Consider the following 21,619-nt stretch of genomic DNA (forward strand, 5'->3'; position numbering starts at 1 on the left):
GGGGCCGCTGCCTTTGTTTCTCCCTCAAGCTACCGGAGCCCCTGTTTGCGAAGACCGACTGAGTCGTCTCTGACAGTCTCAGACCTAGAACCGACCCCCAGGAGTGTGGGCTCATTTCTTTCCAGTTCAAGATCGTGGGAGGTGTGAACCGGAGGCTGCAGCGGCCGGCCAGGCATCTGGGAGCTTTATTTCGATAAGTCGGTGCTGCTGTTGACACATGAAGCTTCAGTGGCCTGGCCAAATTGCTCAAATATAAACCCAATTTCCGATTTGCAGGGTTGGGTGGGCTAACAAATTGTATCAGAGGCTTTGCACCGAAGCCTTTAAGAAAACGGAGCTATTGCCACGAACCCGTGACTCCCTACCCCTCCCTCTGCCTCTTCTACCTCCTTGCTGTTATTAATACACAACCTGGCGAGCAACAAACCTTACCCCGGGCAAGTGGATGACACAGAGGCGGCGCGACTACTCGGGGACAAAAGCTAATGATAGCAATACTGGATACATTTTGAGGATGCTCTCTCTTTGGTCCCGGCACCCTTCTGCACACGGTCTCAGTGAATTCTCACAACAGGCCTAAAAGGTAACTACTGTCATTATCCCCGTGTGTCAAGATAATTTTGTGAAATGCCATTTACCACTGGAGTTTTCGCCCGTTAATGGCTTTTGTTTAGCTGGTCAGCCTCCACTTGCTGCTAAAATACACCTTGCAGGGGCGCACGGTGGCTCAGTTGGTTAAGTGTCTGCCTTCGGCTCAGGTCATGATTTCGCAGTTCGTGAGTTCGAGCCCCGTGTCGGGCTCTGTGCTGACAGCTCAGAGCCTGGGGCTTGCTTTGGATTCTGTGTCTCTCTCTGTCCCTCCCCCGTTCACGCTCTCTCTCTCTCTCTTTCTCAAAAATAAAATAAACATTAAAAAAATTTTAATACACTTTCCCATGCAAAGCCCTTGGAATAAGATTGCTAGAGCAAAACAAAAACAAAAACAAAACAAAACAAAAGGAAAAGCAAACAAGAGAATGTTCTTAGCATCTGAACTTTATAACTTATGTCTACTCCGAACATAAGATTTGGAATTTAGATATGACTACTTTCCCTTGTAGTTTGAGAGGAACTCAGGACAGAGGGAGGTCTAAGGGACCAGAAGTGGCCTCACAGCTGGCTTGTGAAGGATGGAGAATGGCAGGTGTAGACCGTCGACCAGTGAAGACTGTGGGTGTCCCTGCAGCTACCAGTAGGATGGATGCTAATGTGTTGGGTCCATGTATCTTCCTGGTTTACTACTCACCGGGTAAAAGTTCAGGGTTTTTTTTTTTTAATTTATTCTAAAATTTGCTTCACGAGCAAACCCCTCTGCAGCCTTGCTACTCAAAGCGTGGTCCGGGTATCAGCGTGGGCATCACCTTGTATTTCGTTCAAAATGCCAAGTCTGTGGCCCAACCCCAGACCCACAGGACCAGAGTCTGCAATTTAACAGGCTCCCCGGGTAATTTCAAGTGCACATTCAAGTTGATGAGTCACCTCCACGGTTTTCAATTCTCTACCAGAAACAAAACCCAGTGTGCCAGCCTCAGCCCAAGAGACTCTGCTTAGTTAGTGGAAGAATGGCTGGAGAATTCTGATGTGCCCTCAGATCTGAACACCGCCTCTCTTTCTCTCTTTGCCCTTAGTCAGTTTAGTTATTATTCTTTGTGTTATGCTGGTTAAGAGAAGAAACTTGGAATAGAACACCGTTGAGTATGAATGTTGGCTAAAGTGGAATTTCTGGTCCTGACACTTTCTCTGCTTCTGGGCTCAGCACCCACCCTCTTCTTCTGGGGAGCCGTTTCCTTGCCCCATTCACACCGTTTGCTTTCAGTGGAAGCTGCCAATCACAGTGCCATTCAAAGAAGATGATATTAGTTCCTCTCTGAAAGCAAGGCTATGAGATGTAAGGCCTGAGCAACTGGCTGCCCTGAGCCCTGATAAGCAGAGAAAGCTGGGCTGAGAAATGAGGCTGACCCTCTGGAGGAGCAAGGAAACCTCCAAAGCAGTTTCTGCTTGTTCTGGAGGCCAGCCGCTTCTCTGCCTCCCCCGAGTTCTGCTGGCCTAACTACTGAATTCCTTGTCCAATTTAAGTCTTTCGGGTTTTTACCACTTACAATCATGATAATACCCAGTCTGTGATCTTCAACAGTTAATGAGGTACAAGCCCCAGTTTCCCCATCTGCATAACATGGACACAGAGTATTCTCAAGGTTAAGTAAGATATTTACACGAAATACTTTGAACAGAGGAGACACGCACATTGTGAGCTTTTACTTTTCTCGATTCTCCTTGAGATGTATTTCCAATGTAAGTTCTATGAGTTTACTAATGGAATAATGGATGCTTTTTCATTTGTTTTCAATTTTCTTCTTAATGCCCAGAATTTACATATGTAAAAAAAATATATATATATATATAAACATTTGGCCAAGAATATGGAGGGTATGGACTGTGGGAGGAGGTGAAGGATATATCTTTCTTATGTTGCTTTGAATGTTGCTTTCTTATGTTGCTTTCTTATGTTGCACTATTGAATGGACCTCATCTGATAAGTTCATCATGTGACAAATAGAGGTTGGATTCTTGTCCTCTGAAAAGGCTTATGTATAATTGCTTATACTGGCACTCTCCTGTTTTTTTCTGTGCCCCCCTCTCCTTCCTATAAACCCAGCTTCATGAGACCTTTCTGAAAACTACCCGTCTAATCTTAGGGCTTGGGGCAAGGGAGTGAGCATTGGCTGTTTTAGTGACAGCACCATTAAGCCACCTCACGTTTCTAAATCTCAGTGGCCCCATCTGTAAAAGGGAGGCATTGGATTGGCTGAGTTTCATGGTTACTTCCTACTCGAACTTTCTGTGACCCGGCTACTTACTTGGTATCGGTGAGATCCCTTGTGCTTACGACGTCCTCCCTGCCACACTGAGTAATCGTCTTCTCTTTCAGTTCAGTCATCTTAAGCATGTGCTCTTAAGCATCCAGACAGGAAAAAGGGAAGAGGTTAAAGGTCTAAGAAAATAAAAAACAAAAAACAAAAAAACAAAACAAAACAAAAAAAGGGCAGTGGCTAGCTGAGTCTACACCCACCTCCCTCTTAAACTGCTTTCTTGGAAGCCATACTCCATGACTTGTTTTCACATCTCATTGGCAGAAACATGTCACATTGTCACCCTTGTCCATAAGGGATTCTGGAAAACGTAACTAGTCACAATTCTCTTTGATAAGAAGACTACAAATGAAAACTGTAGTAAAGTACCTGTTTTCTCACCCATCAGAGTGCCAAAAATCAAAATGTTTGATAACACTGTGTTGGAAAACAGTGTGAGTAGAAAGGAAACCTCAAGAATTGTTGTGGGCATGTAAATTTGTACCATTTCTATGGAGGTCAATTTAGCAACATTTATCCAAATCACAAGTGTCTTTTGACCCACTTCTAAGAACTTATCCTACAGATATCCTCACCTGTATGTAAAATTATATATGTAAGTACGCCTTATAGAAATACTTGCAGTTGTCCACCAGGAGTAGACTGATTAAATAAATTATGCTCATTCATACAATGGAGTAGCATGAGGCCGTTTAAAAACTCCAAATGAGGGGTCCCCGGGTGGCTCAGTCAGTTGAACATCCAACTTCGGCTCAGGCTATGATCTCACCATTTGTGGGCTCAAGCCCCGCATTAGGCTCTGTGCTGACAGCTCAGAGCCTGGAGCCTGCTTTGGATTCTGTGTCTCCCTCTCCCTCTGCCCCTCCCCCACTTGTGCTTTGTCTCTCTCTGTCTCTCTCTCTCTGTCTCTGAAAAATAAAGAAAAATGTTAAAAAAATTTTTTAAAAACTCACATGGAGGAAATTCTTTTTCTACTGAATATGAAATGCTATGACAAATATATTTTAAGAAAAATCAGTAAATTAAAGCACACATACATAGGAGACATGTATGTACATAGAACATGTAAGGGACATATATGCACACATATATACATCTGTTTATAAAAGCAGAGAAGATAAAATTATATGTGTGTGTGCATTTGCTTGTGTATGCTTAAAGTATCTCTAGACGGATACATAAGAAACTGATAATATTTATTCCCTGTGGAAATAGAAATTTTGATATCGATACTAGACAAAAACACTACAAGAAAAATGTTATAAGCAATTTCATTTATAAATATAGGTGTCAAACTTCTAAATAATTTATTAGCAAATTAACTCTTTGTTCAATTCAATATTTCTGTGTAAAAAAGAAAAAAAATCACCACGGCACAGTAACCTAAGAGAGCAAAGATGGTTCCATTTTAGAAAACAATTAATAGGTTTATGCAATCTGAATAAATGCTGAACAATCGTTTGATAAAATTCAATATCCATTTGTAATTAAAAAAAAAAAATTATTGGCTCAGTCAGTTGAGCGTCCTACTTTGGCTCAGGTCACGATCTCGCAGTCCATGGGTTCGAGCCTCGTGTCGGGCTGTGCTGACAGCTCAGAGCCTGGAGCCTGCTTCAGATTCTGTGTCTCCCTCTCTCTTTGCCCCTCCCCTACTCTCTCTCTCTCTCTCTCTCTTTCAAAAATAAATAAACATTAAAAAAAATTTTTTAACTATTACCCAACATAAATAAAATCACCTTCCTGAACTTGATTAATACTATTTACTGGAAATCTATAGCAAGCATTACACTTGATGGTGAAACATTAAAAGAATTCCTAATGAAATTGAAATAAAACAAAGATTGTTTCTCTCTTCTCTACATTTAACATTATACTGGGACTCCTAGTTAACACAAAACACACACACACACATGCACTAAGGAGGAAAAGAGAGAGATATGGAATAAAAGAAATAAAAAGTCATTATTTATGGAAAATATGATCATATACCCCATAAATATATAAAGGTTTAATTAAAAAACTGCTGGAACTAATAAATACATTTAGTAAAACCCTGGATACAAGATAAGTATAAAAAATCAATAGTATTCTCATATATCTACAATAATCAAGGATAAAATAAAAATAGAGAGGCACCTGGGTGACTCAGTCAGTTAAGCGTTGAACTCTTGGTTTCAGCTCATGTCATGATCTCACAGTTCATAAGATCGAGTCCCACATTGGGCTCTGTGCTAACAGCACAGAACCTACTTAAGATTCTCTCCCTCCCTCTCTCTCTGCCCCTCTCCCACTTATCCTCTCTCTCTCTCTCTCTCTCTCAAAATAATTTAACTTAAAAAAACTAAAAATATTGGAAATAATACCCTTTAAAATATCTATAAAATTATACAATATCTGGGAATATATTTCATAAAATGCCCACACATCTCCATGGAGAAAAAGCTATAAAGCTTTCCAGGAGAACATAAAAGGAGACTTGAATAAATTAAGGTATACACCATGTTCATAAATAAGATGACTCAAATACAGTATTTATAAAAATTCTCCCCAAATTAACCTATAAATTTAATGCACTTCAATATCCCCCAAATTGGTTGATTCTATAATTTATATGAAAGAATATAAATGCCAGGAATATTAAGGGCAATTTTGAGAAAGAAAAATGGTTAGGAAAGTCACTGGCTTATTACTTACTAAAGCATATTATAAAACCACATTCATTAAAATAATATAATATTTTGAAAGAACAAATGAATAGGTCAGTGGAACTGAATATAATTCTAAAACAAAGCACTGTTGGGGTGCCTGTGTGGCTCAGTCAGTTAAGTGTCGATTTTGACTTAGGTCACGATCTCCCAGTTTGTGAGTTCGAGCCCCACATCAGGCTCTGTGCTAACAGCTGAGAGCCTGGATCCTGCTTTAAATTCTGTGTTTCCCTCTCTCTGCCCCTCCCCCACTCGTGCTCTGTCTCTCTCTCTCTCAAAAATAAACATTAGAAAGTTTTTTAAACAAAGCATTGTGTATATGGAAACTTAGTAGTTGATAAAATCAGCAGATAAAATAAAGTATAATAAATGGTGTTGGAAAAAATGGCAACATATTTAGGAAAAAATACTAAGCTACATCCCTAACATATATCATTCACAAAAAATAATTCTAGTGAATAACATGTATAAATATAAGAAAGCAAACATATGAGTATTAGAAATAATAGGTGAATATAATAGCGACCTTGGAGTTAAAAAGCCCATCCTAAAAAAAAAAAAAAAGTTACCAAAAACAGAAGTCAAAGGAAAAGGTTAATAAATTTGACTAATTTATCAAATTTATATTCTTGATTACATTAAAAACATTAGCTATGAACAATTTAAAACCAAACGCAGGAGGAACTCAAGGGTAAAATGTATTTGTCACATAGAAAATAATCAAATCCTTCCGATTCAGGATAAAAATCTCCTACGATTAATAAGGGGGAAAAACGTAGGAATTAAGATAGTCATAAGATATGAATATTATTCACACAAGAAAATACGTGATGGGAATTGATAACGTGAAAAGGCACTCAATCTCACAAATACCCATAGAAATGTGCATTCAAACAACAGTGAGGCAGCCAGTTCCAGATAAGATGAAGTGAGCACACACCATACTTTCGCTTCCATTGAATGCAAGTATAAAACCTGGACAGAATACATGGCCAACTACTAGAAGACTCTAAAAAGTAAATAGCAGTCAACAGCCGAGGTGGAACACCAAAAATAAAGTATCTTCAAACTAACAGTCACCTTACTAATTTTTTCCCTTCTGTGTCCTTCTAGCCCAAGTTCATTGGAAAACCTACACTGAGCACCGTGGTAGACAAGGAAAACTCTAGGAGAAACCCTCTAGTGCAGGTTTCAGAAGTGCTAAAGGGAAGTTCTAAAGCTCAGAGAGACTGGGGGAAATTATCCAGCTTTCCCTCTCCTTTTGCTTCATTCTCTTGCTCCCTCCCAGGCAATTCTGTGATGGTAGCCTTCAGGAGCCAAAATTCCAAGGGAGGAGAACTTTCCTCACCATTCAGTGAAGCCAGTGCTTCCATGGAGGTGAGGCCAAATCTCACTGCTTTTTTTTTCTTTCTTTCTTTCTGTCCTCCTACCACTTGGCCACAGACAAACTGCAATTATATGGGAGATGGAAAAAAAAAAGTGAGTCCTAGGGAGCGGAGATGTACCGGGGAGATCACAGAGATGGCAGAGCTTAGGACAGTGACCCAGTGAATTTCTGGGCTCACCCCCCAACCTGCATATGTGTGCACTTGTGTAGATCTAATCCTAATAAGCATATCAAAGACATTAAGAACTATACTAACAAATATATTTCCACCCAGGTCCTGGAATGACTACTTGGTGGTTACTCATGAGACAGATCTGGATAGTATTACAAAGACTGAAAGCGAAACTGACATTGTAGCCTCAGCCTACAGAAGGCAAGTAGAAACTTGTGGTCTAAATATAATCATCAATTGTCCATTGAAACAAAAATATCAGCAATACTCATGTGATTCAAGCAAGACCCAAAATCTCATAACCTAATAATCATAATGTCAAGAATACAATCCAAAATTACTTCCTATGAAGAATCACAGAATTCTCAACTCAAGTGGAAAAAAACAGGTAATAGACACCAACAAGGAAATGATGGAGATATTGCAATTACCTGACAAAGATCCTAAAGCATTAAAAAAAAATTCTTGAAAGGGCAATACAAATGCTCTCAAAATAAATCTTAAAGAGAAAGAATCAGCAAAGAAATACAAGATAAAAAGAAAAACTAAGTGGAAATTTTGGAACTGAAAAGTACCATAACTGAAATTTAAAAACCAACTGAGTGGACTTATTAGCAGATTGGAGACGATAAAGGAGTCCATGAACTTGAAGATAGGTCAATAGAAATATTCCAATGTGAACAACAGAAAGAAAAAAAATTGATAAACAACAACACAGCCTCATTGATCTGTAGGAGAGCAACAAAATGTCTACTGTTTGTGTTATCACACTTCTAGAAAGGGATAGGAAAGAGGGAAGTTTTGAGGGGCGCCTGAGTGGCTCAGTCAGTTAAGTGTCTGGCCTCGATTCAGGTCGTGATGTCACAGTTCGTGTGTTCGAGCCCCTCGTCAGGCTCTGTGCTGACAGCTTAGAGCCTGAAGCCTGCTTCAGATTCTGTGTCTCCCCCTCTCTCTGCTTCTCCCCTTCTCACATTCTGCCTCTCTCTCTCTCTCAAAAATAAATAAACATTTAAAAAAATTTTAAAAAGAAAAAAGAAAAAGTACTTGGAGAAATAATGGCTGGAAACCTCTCAATTTTGGCAAAAGACAAAACCTAAAGTTTCAAGAAACGAAATGCATCCCAAACAGGATCAGTCTAAAAAAATCCATACCCAGACAAATCATATTCAAATTGCATGAGCCAATTCCTATAATAAATTTCCTCTTAAATCTGTTTATATCCTATTGGTTCTATTTCTCTGGAGAGTCCTGAGAGATATAGTTGTTGTCAGGATACAAATCTTTGATGGTAGCTGGACCGATGGCTTCACTTCCTTTTAGACTATTGGCTCAAGGACATCTCAGTTGTTTGTAATAAAACCTTTCCAACATAGCAACTTGCTTCATCAATGCTAGAAAGGGAGGGAGGCACTCTGCTAGCAAGACTAATCTTCTGTAATCTAATCATGAATATGACATCCCATCACCTTTGCTATGTTCTATTGGTTGGGAGCAAGTAACTAGGGTCAACCCATACTCAAGAGGAGGGAATTACATAAAGGCATGACCACCAGAAAGTGAACTTCACTGGGAGTCATTTTAGAGTTTGCTTAACCACAAAGGTTATATTAATATCAAAGTAGGTTTCAGAGCAAAGAAAGTTCTCAAAGGTAAAGAGAGATATTACATATTACTAAAAGTGTCGATTAACCCCAAAGGCATAATAATCCTAAATGTGTGTACACCTAAGGAACAGGCTTTGAAAATACATGAAACAGGGGCGCCTGGGTGGCTCATTTGGTTAAGCGTCCGACTTCAGCTCAGGTCATGATCTCACAGTCTGTGAGTCCAAGCCCCGTGTCGGGTTCTGTGCTGACAGCTCAGAGCCTGGAGCCTGCTTCAGATTCTGTGACTCCTTCTCTCTCTGCCCCTCCGCCTCTCACGCTCTGTCTCTCTCTGCCTCTCTCTCAAAAATAAATAAACATTAAAAAAAGAAAATACATGAAACTAACATGGACCAAAATGAAAGAAAAGGTAGACAAACACATAATTATAGTTGCAAACTTCAACACCCTTCTCTCAGTAATAGTACTAGTGAGTAGAAAAAAATCAGCAAGAATATACAAGAATTGATTGATATCATCAACCAACTGAACCTAATTATTAACCCAAAACAGTAGAATACACATTTTTTCCAAGTGAACAACAGGAAAGTCTCCAAACACTTGAAAATTTTAAAAACTTAAATATAATCCATGGATCAAGGAAAAAGTTTCCGTGAAACTGAACAAAAAAGAAAATGCAATATCTGAAAATCTGTGGGACACAGCTAAAGCAGTGCTTGGAGGGAAATTTATAGCACTAAAAACGCCTATACTAGAAAAGGAAAAAGGTATCAAATAAATAAGCTAAGCTTCTACCCTAAGAAACTAGAAAAAGGAGAGCAAAATAAGCATAAATCAAGAAGAAGAAAGTAGGGTGCCTGGGTGGCTCAGTCAGTTGGGCATCTGACCTTGGCTCAGATCATGACCTCACAGTTCGTGGATTTGAGTCCCGCATGGGGCTCTGTGCTGACAGCTCAGAGCCTGGAGCCTGCTTCTCCCTTTCTCTCTGCCCCTTCCCTGCTCACACTGCTTCTCTCTCTCTCTCTGTCTCTGAAAAACAAATAAACATGAAAAAAATTTTTTTAATAAAAAAAGAAGAAAGTAAGTAATAAAGATAAAGGCAGATATCAATGAAATTGAAGAAAAAATAATAGAGGAAAATCACTAAAACTAAAAGCTGGTTCTTAGAGAAAAAATCAATTAACTTGATAAGTCTCTAGAAAGACTGACAAAATAAGAAAGAAAACACAAATTACTGCTATCAGGAATGAAAGAGGCAGTATCATTGCAGAAGCCACAGACATTACAAGGACAGTAATAATAAAAAATACTACAACCAACTCTGTGCACAGCTATCAACAACTTAGATTAAATAGACCAATTCCTTATAAACCACAAACTAGTAAATGTCATTCCAGGTAGAGTAGATAACTTGAATAATTCTATAACTATTAAAGAAATTAAATTTGTAGTTAAAATCTTCCCCAAAAAGAATCTCCAGTTCCAGATTGTAGCCTTTGTAAAATTCTACCAAACATATAAAGAAGAAGCAACACCAATTTCTACATACTTTCTTTCAGAAAACAGAGGGGAATAATTTTGAACTCATTTTATAAGGCCAACATTTTACTGCTACCAAGCCATAAAAATACAGTATAGAAAAAAGAAAACTACAGATCAATATTTTTCATGACCATAAATGAAATAAAAATCCTCAACAAAATATTAGCAAATGAAATACAGCAATATACAAAAAGAAATACTCACCATAATTAACAGAGATTCATCTCAAGAGTGCAAGGCTGATTCAATATTCAAAAATCAATAATACAATTTACCATGTTAATCATCTAAAGATGGAAAACTAAGTGATCTTATCAAGACATGCAAAAAAGCATCTGACAAAATATAACATCCATTCATGATAAGCACTCATAGCAAGTTAGGAAGAGGGGAATTTTTTCAAAAAACTTTCAGCTAACATTATACTGAATGGTAAAAGATTTCTCCCTAAAATGTTTTCATCCTAGGATCAGAAAGAGGGCTAGGATATCCATTATCAATACTCTTAATTCCACATAATACTGGAAGTCTTAGCCAGTGCAATAGTGCAAGAAAAAGAAATTAAAAGCAATCAATCTTAAAGAAGAAATAAAACCATCCCTATTCACACATGACATGATCATCTATATAGAAGATTCCACAGCTCTACTAAAAACCTTCTAGAACAAAGTGTGGCTAGCAAAGTTGCAGGATCCAATGTTGACATACAAAAATTTATTGTATCTCTATATACTAGTGATATGCAATTGGAAACTAAAATTACAAAAACCATTCCATTTATAACAGCTAAAAAGAATGAAATACTTACAAGGGCATAAATCTTAGAAAACATGGACATGTTACAAATGCATGCATAAATCTTATAAAACATGCTAAAAGCTATAAAATGATGATTAAAAAGTCAGAAGACCTAAATAAATGGAGACACATCATATTCATAGAATGGAAGTCTCAGTGTAATTAAGTTGTCAATTCTCCCTAAATCTATGTATGGCTTTAGTGCAATACAAACCAAAATCTCAGTAGGCCTTTTTGCATATATTAATGAGAAGATTTCAAGTTCATATAGAAATGCAAAGGACTCAGAACATCCAAAGTAACTTTGAAAAGAATAGGTTAGAGGAATCTAACTACATGATATTAAAACTTACTATAAAGTTACAGGACTCAAAACGGTATGGTATTGGTGAAGAGGTAAGAAAATAGATCAGGGGAACATAATAAACTCCAAAAATAGACGCATTAAAATGTGCATTTAATCTTTGGCAGCCATGCAAAAGCCATTCAGCAAAGAAAAGAGAGTCTTTTTAACAAATGATTTTGAAACAATTGGCCATCCATATGCAAAACGATAAACCCTGCCTTATACCTCAAACCTTATACAAAAATTAACTGAAAATAAATCATAGATCTAAGTGTAAAATGTAAAACTTTTAGGAAAAAAAAACATAGGAGAAAATCATAATGACCTGGATTATGCAAAGAGTTCTCAGACATGACACCAAAAGCATATTCCGTAAAAGAAAAACATATAGATTGAAGCCTATCAAAATTAGAAACTTTTGCTCTGAAAATGAAAAGGCTACAGCCTGAGAGAAAATACTTGCAAATACTGTGATTGCAAGTCACAATTCCAACCATGGACCTGTTCCCACAATATCTAAAGAATACTCAAAACTCAACAATAAGGGGGCGCCTTGGTGGCGTAGTCGGTTAAGCGTCCGACTTCAGCCAGGTCATGATCTCGCGGTCTGTGAGTTCGAGCCCCGCGTCAGGCTCTGGGCTGATGGCTCAGAGCCTGGAGCCTGTTTCCGATTCTGTGTCTCCCTCTCTCTCTGCCCCTCCCCCGTTCATGCTCTGTCTCTCTCTGTCCCAAAAATAAATAAAAAAACGTTGAAAAAAAAAAACTCAACAATAAGAAGCCAAACAATCCAGTTAAAAAGTGAGAAAAATATTTGGATAGATCACCGAAGAGGATATATAAGGACGGCCAATAAAAGATGCCCAGCATCATGAGCTATTAGGAAAATGCAAATTGAAATCACAATGAGATATCCCTACACACTTCTCAGAATAGCTAAAGTAAAAATACACTGACAATATCAAGGGCTGGCTGATGAGGACGGGAAGCAACTGAAACTCTCGAGTACCTGTGGGTGGGAGTGCAAACTGGTATAGCGACTCTGGAAAACAGTTGGACAGTTTTTTTAGAGTTAAACGTACACTTACCATTCGACCCGGACATCCCACTCTGAGTATTGACTCTAGAGAACTGAAAATGTATACTGACATAATGACTTGTGCACCAACGTCCAGAGTAGCTGTATTGATAATTCCCCCAAATTAGACATGCCACACGTCCTTCATTCAGTGAATGTATAAACAAAACGTGGTACAACCGTATGGTAGAACACTCCTCAGCAATAATAAAGGCAAAATGATCACTGTTAGGTAACAACTCTTGTGAATCTGAAAAGCATTGCGCTAAGTAAAAGAGAAAGAAGGCGGTGGACATCACCATAGGAACAGGTGGTCACGGGCTCCAGGAAGGCTCAGCTACTGTAGATCTGAGAAGTCAGGCCTTGGCTGGGGAAGTCCTGGACGAACTGGATCTGCCCCATGTCTGCAGTAATCGGGGAAGCCCCGACTTTTCTCCCAGCCCCAGAAACCTCAGTGAGGAGCCCTGAAAAGACTTCATAGAAGCCAGGCGAGAACGGGTAGGGAAACAGACCAGTCTCCCGGGCCTTTCCTTATTCTGGTCCTTGCAGCTTCCCCACACCCTGCTGCCTGCACCCTGCTCCCTGACTGACCTTCACCGTTGTTAGGAACGTTCACACGCTCTTAACACCATCAGGGGCCTCTGACTCCCTGCCCAGCACCCCCTGTGGCTCCTCTGTGTTGCTCCAAACTTACAAATGACAGCGCACAGAGCAGAAAGCCCTCAAGCCTCCCTTTGCTTTTGCTGGCATGTTTTCTCCACCTGGAATTCCCTCTCAGGAATCAGGACAAGCACTGCTTTCTTGGGAAAGCGCTTCCTGGCTCTCTATCCACTCCAGCCTCCTCCCGTGTTCCTCCGGCATCCTAAGGGACCTCCGTCAAAGCCCTTGCCGGTTGACTTTGCCGTCGATTGGTGCCCTTTTTCCTTGCCGCTGCGTCACACTCATCTTCGGCTCCCTGGTGCCGGCAGCACAGCCTCTAGGTAGGGAATGAAAAGTGCCTGTTTTTGGAAATGAACTCTTGAACTCTGTGTTGGCATGTGAGATAAAAATAAAATCTGAATTAGATCCAGGTTGAAAATGCTCCTCCCGGAAGTGGTGATTTGGTTCTCTCCTTTCCCCAGGGGAAAACGGGTCAGGGGCAAAGCGTAGCTGATACGTCAGAAATCCCGGGGGAAAGAAATTCCCAGGTAAGAAGCATTTACGGATGTCTGCGGTGTAAACGGTGCCGTTTGGGTCCATTTCAAGCTACCCGCATGATGTCACGGGAAAGCAAGTTGAGAAGAGATACACAAAGTCGGCTCTCCCAAGCGTGTGCGAGCCAGCTCCAGAGCACCACTGGCTCAGACCAAACCCGTACCAAGGACAACAGGTGGCTGGGGCTAATAGCAACCTACAGGCTGAGGCAGAGGTCCCCTGCCTGCCCATATCGGACTGGCCAGCCTCTCTCTCTCTCTCTCTCTCTCTCTCTCTCTCTCTCTAGCGAACCAATGTTTTATTTCTAAAGCTCTGCCACATATTTCTAGTGGTGCTGATGGTCACCTGTCGCACTCACACCAGGTTATCTGTTGAAGCCAGCAAACAGAGTCTGGCCATCAGCAGACCAGGCCAGACAGGGACACTGGGGTGACTCCGCCTTGCTGCTGGTACTGATTACTTCCTGCTTCAGTTCCTCTACAGTGACCTTGCCTTCCGTGTCCCAGATCTTGATGCTGGGGCCCGTGGCAGCCCAGAGGCAGCATCCATTAGACTGAAGCACAGGGCATTGATGATGTCCCCACCATCTAGTGTATAAAGGTGCTTGTCTTCGTTGAGGTCCCACAACATGGCCCGGCCATCCTTCCCTCCAGAAGCACGGAGAGATCCATGGAGAGACGGTCACAGTGTTCGGGCAGCCTGTGTGGCCGATGTGACTGGTCTTCAGCTTAAAGTTAGCCAGGCCCCATACCTGGACCAGCTTGTCCCAGCCGCAGGAGAGAATGATGGGATTGTTGCCATGGGGTGAAACGCAGACACAAGACACCCAGTCCGAATGGCTCTCATCCTGGACAGTATATTTGCATACACACCAGCTTGATGGTTCTATCTCAGGAGCCAGAAACAATGTGGCAGTTGTCAGAGGAGAAAGCCACACTCAGCACATCCTTGGTATGCCTTACAAATCTGCGTGTGGTGGTACCCATTGTGAGATCCCAGAGACGAGGGGGCCAGGAGGCTCCCAGGAGCCTGAGAGGGCAAACTGGCCAGCTGAGGAGATGACCACCACATCACTAACAGAGTGGGAATGACCCCTAAGAGCACTCTGTGGGATGCCAGAGCTGTTCTCAGCCCTGGTCAGCTTCCACACGATGACGGGCAGACTGTAAGTACCACGTCCGGGAACTGGGGAGCGGTGGCGATCTGAGTCACCCAGCCAGTGTGGCCCTTGAGGGCGTCACCCAGTGTCATCTGCTCAGTCATGGCAGCCGTGAGTGCAGGTGTCGCTGCGGCGACAAGGATGGAGTCGGATAGACTATCACCACAGCCGCGGCCCCGCGGACGAGAAGAGTCCGACTGGCCACTCTTGGAGGTCTTGTTCAAAACTCCCCTCCTGGGCACGCTTCCCGTGACTTCCTAGCGCAACCAGGCACCCTTCCGTACCAATGAGGTGAGTCTAGACTGCAGTTAACCTCTTCCCATTGCCACGACTCATTCACACTTTACATGCACACTCTCACAATTGTTCTCGTATCACGACCCACTTGTTTCTTTTCCATTTTTCCTCCTTTGCTCAGCTGGATTATAAGCTCTGTCAGGACAGAGACCCTCTCATATACTTCTCTTGATTCTTTCTCTCACCCGGCACAAGGCTGTGCATACAAGTAGTCCTTGCTACAGAATTCGTGCCTGGCCTAAATGCCCCTCTGGAGGTTGCATCACAGAGACTCAGTGAGCACATCTGGGGGGCCTGCACGTGGTCACCTCATCTGCTTGCCCCGTCTCTGGCCCCTGGCCCAGGCTTTGGGTTCTACCTCTGCCTCCTTCCCCATCTGCCACCGAACATCAGGCCCCCGTTCCACCGGTCCCCCCTGTGATCCCACTTCCTACTCTGCAAATGCTTTCTAGCTCCTACTCGCTGCTTCTGCAATGTCAGTCGTTCCCCCTGGTTTGTCCCTCACTGCCAGTGTGACGTCATGGATGGATGACTAGATGGAGAGGATGGTGATGGATGAAGAAACGGAACGGCTGGCTGCCCCCCTAGACTCACCAGACCGGCTGCGAGTGGCAACTGTCACCCACCATGCCTGCTCCTTGCCGTCGCTTCTGCCTGTGAATTCTTAAACCAGCCTTCCCAGGCCTGCACCCATGCCCACCTTACTTAGCAGTTCCCAGCAGGTACCTATTGAATACCTAAAGTGTCTGGTAATGAGTTCCTAATCAAAAACCGCATTTTGTCATTTTTCCGACTCAGCAGGACAGGTCCCTTTGCAGAATCCCTGGCACACCTCCGGTCAGCTTCCCTTGTTGCATTTATCACAGTTCCCCTGGCCGAATCTATTCGTGCCTTTGCCTTTGCCGCTTCCTCTGTCAGGTGGGAGGCTCTCGGGAGTGACTTTTTATACATTACTCCCTCTGTATTTCCGGCATCCCTCGAAGGCAGGGTTTGTGGTTAGTAAAGCTCAGTGGGTAGTTCTGATTTGGTCTGATTCACGAAATTGAATTAAATGGCTAGATAAAGATGGATGAATGAGCTATTAATACACGGTCCTGCAAATTTCCCCGCAGTGCCCCGTCCACACTTCTTCACAGAATAGACCTTCAGTCAATGCTGTTGACACACCTTTTGATGTGTTTGAAAACGAAGAGTGAAGATTCCTGGTGAGTGAGAGGTTTTCATTTGCTCGATATGTTTTGGCTTCAAACCCTAAAACAGTCCTAGCCCCCGAGGTTTCAAAACCAGAACTGAAACCATCTTCCTTCTAGAGCCAGGTCGCCACAGAGAAGGGCCTAGAGAATAAAGTGCTTCTGAATGGCTCCATCCGAGGCATATCTGAAGACAGAAAATTCCAAAGGCTTTCCCGGACGGCCTCTAGGATGGGCTCTATTATTAACCTCCTGCGCGAGGCCGAGCTTCTCTCTGGCCTTGCGTGACTGAAATGAGCTTCTCCCGGGCTCACGCCGTGGCTTTGTGGGCCACAACCACTTCCTAGAAGCCAAGTTCATCTGAGAAATGAGGGAGGCCCTGGTGGTTTGTGGTTACAGAAGGCGTTTCCTTTGACACTCAGCTGGGGGAAGGACAAGCAATCCACAGCAGGCCCGAGAGAAGGGGAGCAGAGCCTGCTTTGGGATGTCCAGAGGGCGTCCAACCCTTCTAGCAAGAAGAGCCCTCCCCTGCATCAAGTGCTTATTGGGGGGTAGGGGGGCAAATGCCCTGAGACACCGGCAGCCACCTCGGGGGTGTCCCCGGTATTCAGAGGGTGTCAGAGAAAGGACAGTGCAGGCCTGCTGAGAAGTGAGCTGGGTCCTCTGGAATTGCTGAGTGGTCATGGAGGGGTAGGGGTGGGTGGGGGAGAGACAGACGACAGGTGTGTAACCAAAATGCACCTCAGCCTGTAGGCAATTCCCAGCCTGTGGACAGTGTCTAAGCATGTCTTACCATCCACCCTTTCGAGAAGGGTCCTCCCAGCCCCGTTCACAAAAGACGAGGCTGACACTCGCACCCTCCAGGATAAACGCTCCTGACAGCAGAGAGCCACAGGCCTCCACGACTGCCAGAGTGACTGGAGGCCTCTCACAGCGTGATCTCAAGGGCTCTGGGCAAACCTCCCAGCTTATAAAAAAAAAAAAAAAAAAAAAAAAAAAAAAAAAATTAATTTTCCCATGAATCAGATAATACCTGAAATTCCATCATCACTTTGCCTGAGGCTTAAACGTCTGGAAAAATACAAACACGTAGGGGGAGCACTCCAAATAGTATCATTTACACCTCAATGTCTGGAACCCTTCTGGATCCTTTCCTGCCCGCAGGTTTCCTGAGGGGCGGGGCTGGAGCAGGGGAGAGAGCCAGAGAGTAATGGGTGACTGAGGTAGGAGGAGGCCTGGAGGGGCGGAGGAAGAGGCAGAGGCTGGAAACCAGCTCCTAAACAAACTGGCCCTGCACAGTTTTGCCTGGGGCCACCCCGCAAGTCACTGTCGGATTCACTCACTGTTGCTGCGCTCTAGAGAAATTGGGCACCGGCCTCTCCCAGGAGGGCCCGCGTCTTGGGCACAGACTCGCATCGTGGCTCAGGGCCTCCGCACTCAGAAGGGCCCTGCGCTTGTGTGGTTTAATGCTTTGTTATCACCTTCTTGAAGATTGTATTAAATGTTTTTTTTATTTTTCATTTTGGAGAGAGAGAGTGCACAAGCGGGCGAGGGGTGGAGACACAGGGGGACAGCGGATCCCAAGCGGCCTGTGCACTGACAGCAGAGAGCCCGTTGGGGGACTTGAACTCAGGAACCGTGAGATCGTGACCTGAGCCGAAGTCGGACGCTCAACCGACTGAGCCACCCAGGCACCCTTTAATTTAGAGATTTTTAAACAAGGGACCCCACGTCGGCATTTCACACTGCGCCCCACAAATTATGTAGCCAGTCCTGCTTTGCAAATCGCAAAAGCCCTCTGAAGGGAGGTCAGCCTAACCTCGCCATACCCCTTCATCACACACATTATTTCCTTGGGTCTATTTTTACACATCAGGGGATATTTGAAGAAATGTCCTTAATTCTGAGCACTTTAATTCACCTCCACCAACTAAGCCTCTTTCGAGGTGACTTAGGTGTCATGTGATCCGTCCTATTATTAGCCCATGCCCAGCCTTTCCCAACCCCCAAACTCCTGTTTCCCTTGCCCTTATATATATCTCTCTCTCTTAGCAGAAAAGTGGCACATGACCTCGTAGCCTCAAGAATACTTGGCACAGGTCCCTGTTTCTCAGCCGTATCTATTGTCCTCGTCCAGAATGACACTGGCTTCTAAGAGTCTCGCTGACATTTCTGACTTTTAGTGGGGAATGCCATTAATCAATCGGCTGCATCTGTTTTGGAAAAATTAAATAGCTCAAGTCAAGGCAAACACAGTAAATAATCCGTCAACAATCCAGGGGAGGAGTGGGGGCAGCGAAGGCTGGGTTTTGTCTTCTCATTATTTGAAATGCATTTAATCTGCTGCTGGATCCTCCACACCCAGGCTAGGGTTACTGGACACAGAAAGAAGAGATCAAAAGCGTTTTAAAAATGTGGGGCCCCAACCAGGGCATTAAAAGTATAAGTGGGCTATTCAACACGTGTGTCGTGGAGAATGAGTTCGCCAACAGGAGGGCCATGAAATGGTTCTTCAGAGAAAAGGAGCTGTAACCTTCCTTGTGGCTTAAAAATATAGAAACATACTCTGTCTAATTCTTGGTAAGTGTGGCCTTCCTTAGGGGAAACAGTCAGGGGGCAGTGGTTAAGTACGGGTGCTGGAGCCAGACTGATTGAGTTCCAATCTTGACACTTTCCCTTACTAAGCACTGACCTTGGGCAAGTTACTTAACCACATCGTGCCTCCATTTCCTTATCTGTAAACTAATAATAACCACCTCAGGGTTATTGGGGAAATAATGAATTAGTGTCTGGTAGGTTAAAGGTTGCCCGTAAATTCTTTGACATTCTTCCCGTTACAAAGCGGGATCTTGTCCCCCTTCCCCTGGATTCCGGACTGGTCTATTACGACTTTAACTCAGAGCATAGGGCAGAAATGAAACTTGCCAGTTCCGGGCTTAACCTTTACAAGAACTGGTAGCTTCCACCTTTAGCTCTAGCTGATTACCTCACTGGAGAAGCCACACAAAGAGGCAATAAGACTACAAGGAGAGGGAGGGGGGGATTGCCAGGCGGAACCTTCTAGCCACTCTACCAAGCCACCAAGCACGTGAGCCCAGCCATCTTGGACCCTGAAGCCCAGCCCAGCCACCAGCTTGAGCACCATTGTGCTGACACCGTGTGAAGCCGAACAATCGCCCAGCAGAACCCTGCCCGGATTTCTGACCCATAAAATTGTGAGAAACAATAAAGTGATTGTGGTTTCAGTTTTCTAAGTTTTAAAGCAGTTTGTTGAGCAGCCATACAAAAATGGCACAATCTACACACTGTCCAGGACAACCGATCTAGAGAAACAGGACGACACCTGCAGCGGAACCTGTAAGCTCTTACAAATTCTTCAGGGACATCACTTTTCCTCTACTACCTTTGTTCGTGAGGTCACCTCTCCCATCTCCTAGTCCAATTCCATTTCCATACACTTTTGCTCGGCCACCTCCTGTTCATGCCTCCTGTTTATATTGGGTTTCTCAAACCTCAGTGTGTATGCTGTTCACCTGGGCATTTCTTACAAAGGCAGATGCTGATTCCGTAAGTCTGGGACAGACCTGAAATTCTGCATCTCTAACAAGCCCCAGGCCATGTCCACGATGCTTGTCCATAGTCCCCACTTACAGTAGCAAGGCTTTAGTCTCAGCCGAGGAATCACCTCCTCCAGAAAGCCCTCCTGCTTCCTAATCTCTCACCCTAAGGCTGTCAGGTGCTGTTGAGGACTCCTTTGGCTGCCTACCTCAACTTTTCTTTAGGGCTGGCCAAGCCTGTTTTATTTCAACGTCTATTCCTTCCCTCTCCCCCCATGGCTTGGGTAAATTTTGACTGATCTAAATGTCATTTTGGCATTGCCCTCCTTCTCTTTATTGTGATTTTTCACAGGTGTCTGTCTGGTGACTTGGTTAGACAAGGTTAGGAGAAGTCTGCTATGGGGAAGGAGGGACTTTTCAGAAAGTTTTCTTCATTTTTTTTTCAATTTTTTAAATGTTTTTATTTATTTTTGAGAGAGAGAGAAACAGAGCACGAGCAGGGGAGGGGCAGAGAGAGAGAGGGAGACACAGAATCCGAAGCAGGCTCCAGGCTCCGAGCTGTGGGCACAGAGCCTGATGCGGGGCTTAAGCTCGTGAACCGTGAGATCATGACCTGAGCCGAAGTCGGACACTCCACTGACTGAGCCCCCCAGGCACCCCAATTTTTCTTCATTCTTAAAAGGAGGTGCATGTGGGGATGCCTGGGTGATGCAGTCACTTAAGCGTCCAACTCTGGATTTCAGCTCAGGTCATGATCTCATGGTCATGAGACTGAGCCCCTCATTGGGCTCTGAGCTGAGCACAGAGCCTGCTTGGGATTCTGTCTCTCCCTCTCTCTCTGCCCCTCCCCAGCTCATACTCTCTCTCTCTCTCTCTCTCTCTCTCAAAATAAATAAATAAACATTTTTTTTTTTTAAAAAAGACAGAGATGCATGTAGAAGAAACCAACCCGTATCTGTCCCCAGGTGTTAGTCTGTTGATACACGGTGCCTGTGGCTACTGCAGCCACCTTGCGATCATGAGGGGATCTGCACAGCAGGCTGAGTGACAATGGCAGTGGGGGAAGGTGAAAAGCACCTGGGTCTGCATCCAGTCAGTAAACGAACCAACTCTGGCCTCTCCTCCATTAGGACTTCTTTTTATGGAAGATAACGAACGCATCTCTTTATTGTTTAAGCTATTTGTAATCAAGCTTTCTGTCACCGGCGGCCAAGAGCATCCTATGGCGGATTCCTATGGCCCCCTCGATTCCACTCTCAAGCTGCATACATCATCTGGGTATCACTGCACTTCTCGCGTTATCCTGTGAGTACACATCTGCCTCCTCTGGTCGGGCACCTGTTGAGGTTTATTCCTCGCATTCCCAGGACCCGGTATGGAGTAAATGATATGAACTAAAGTGAACTCACCTAAGGGTCTTCAATTAGAGAGAAAGCAAGTGTTTGCCACTCCAGGTATTTTCCCCTGTCAAGGTTTAACCTTGAAGAACTGCCTCTTGGTGCTCTGCACTCCTTGGCCTTACCTCCCACCAACATGGGTAGTTCTGGAACACAATCTCATTTTGATATTAACCCGAATGAAATATCATTAAGAAGGTTGCAGAGAGGCCACATGACTCATTCTAAGGCTGAAAATAATAAAAAGAATCATTATAATGATTATAGTAATGCCTCGCTTTTGCATA

At 43.4% G+C, this 21,619-nt stretch overlaps 1 pseudogene; it reads right to left on the reverse strand.

The window, feature by feature from the left end:
• Nucleotides 1–13,414: 13,414 nt before the first annotated feature.
• LOC125925795 (receptor of activated protein C kinase 1-like) lies at nucleotides 13,415–15,031 on the reverse strand (annotated as a pseudogene).
• Between the last annotated feature and the right edge of the window lie 6,588 nt (nucleotides 15,032–21,619).

Source organism: Panthera uncia, chromosome F1 (genome assembly GCF_023721935.1).
Source record: "Panthera uncia isolate 11264 chromosome F1, Puncia_PCG_1.0, whole genome shotgun sequence".
NCBI lineage: Eukaryota > Metazoa > Chordata > Mammalia > Carnivora > Felidae > Panthera > Panthera uncia.